Source organism: Meleagris gallopavo, chromosome 21 (genome assembly GCF_000146605.3).
Source record: "Meleagris gallopavo isolate NT-WF06-2002-E0010 breed Aviagen turkey brand Nicholas breeding stock chromosome 21, Turkey_5.1, whole genome shotgun sequence".
Lineage (NCBI taxonomy): Eukaryota > Metazoa > Chordata > Aves > Galliformes > Phasianidae > Meleagris > Meleagris gallopavo.
Window position 1 is genome coordinate 8,815,132 of NC_015031.2, and position 1,544 is coordinate 8,816,675.

The window sequence follows — 1,544 nt, forward strand, 5'->3', positions numbered from 1 at the left end:
TTTAAACCCTTAGCCTTCTTTTGGAAGCAAAAAAGAAAAATCTCATTTTTCTCAAGTAAGTTATTACTAACCTATCAGAATTTCTAGCTATATCACCACTCGGTTACTGCTGCAGGCAGGAGTTTGTTTCCCACAGCTGGGGCAATATAGCCTAGCAGGGTCTCTAACCTGGTGTCATGCACATTTATTTAGAGTCAGCTAACCATGGCTCTGCCACAATTTGCTTCCTTCATCTTCATTCCATCTAAATGCATAGGAGTGCTTTGAAAATGAAGGTGCGTCTCTGTTAAGACAGACTGGATGGGATGCCTACAGGGGACACGCTGGTTCTGAAGAGACGAGGAACACAAAGCCTTAGAGGAGGGCTGTGACTAACCCCCAGGAAAGAGAGGTGGCTTGTCAGGAAGTATTTGTGCTTTAAGAACAGCTTTGCTAGGACCAGGGCACTGCTGTTGGTACTGCTAGACAATTCCACTGGTTGGAGCATAGCTTTACGATAAATTAATCTTTATTTCTATTTTTGGGGTGGAGGTTCAGCTCTATGCTGGCTCTAAAACAAAGGAAATGGAGTTGATGTGCTCACCTCATCTGTCTGTGAGTGACTGTAATTAGCAGTAAATAATGAGTGTAAATGCGCATATGATGGGAGACAGCAAGAAGTGAGTTCATCTAAGGTGAATTGGGCTTCACTTTACTGGGAATTGAAAATGGGCTGATTAACATTTGTAAAAGCCAAACGTTGATCTCAGTATGCTACACTGCCATACCTGAGATGCAATTTATGCTTAGTCAGTCACATAAGCTGCTGTATCTTTCAAATTCCAATAATTTCTGAATTATTTGAGGAAAGTATATAAATTACTTGAAAAATATGGAGCCACATAACCTGTATTATGTACTTATTGTGCCCTCTGCAACAGCTGGCATTGTAGCCTGCATCCCACTTGTCCTAATTAAATACCAATGTTAATCCCTTCTCAAGCAGCGCATTGTCAGTTTTTGGTGGGCTCCATGGGAGACTGCACAGCCCACCAGAGGGCCCCCACGCTGTGTGCAGAGATCCTACCCAGCCCGTTGCTGACTTGCCCCAGGAAAACCCTTCTTCCTCTGACACCGCTGTCCTACTCTACTGCCCCCAATCACATCCATCATGCAGGATCATATTTCTCTTTGCCAAAAGCTAGGTAATCCCACTGTCCTTCTGTGGCAAACATCTGTGAGAATGAAGGTACTTATGAGTTTTTCTTGCTCTGTTAGGCAATAGGCAAAGATGTACTAAGGCCTGGAAGGAATATGTCTTAATCAATGCTGCCATATACAGCGTGAGCACTCTGGGTCTTATGATGTGGTTACAGAGCTCTGAAGTGCTTCCCATCACGCACACCACGCAGACTGGGATTACTTCTGACTCTGGAATAGTTTCCATGGAGAAAATATGGACCCAATTTCATCAGATATTAAACTGTACAAAACACTTCAGGATAAATGGTAGAGAGTACACTATTTTTTTGGGAAGGAAGGGAAATAAACCAAATGATCTCATG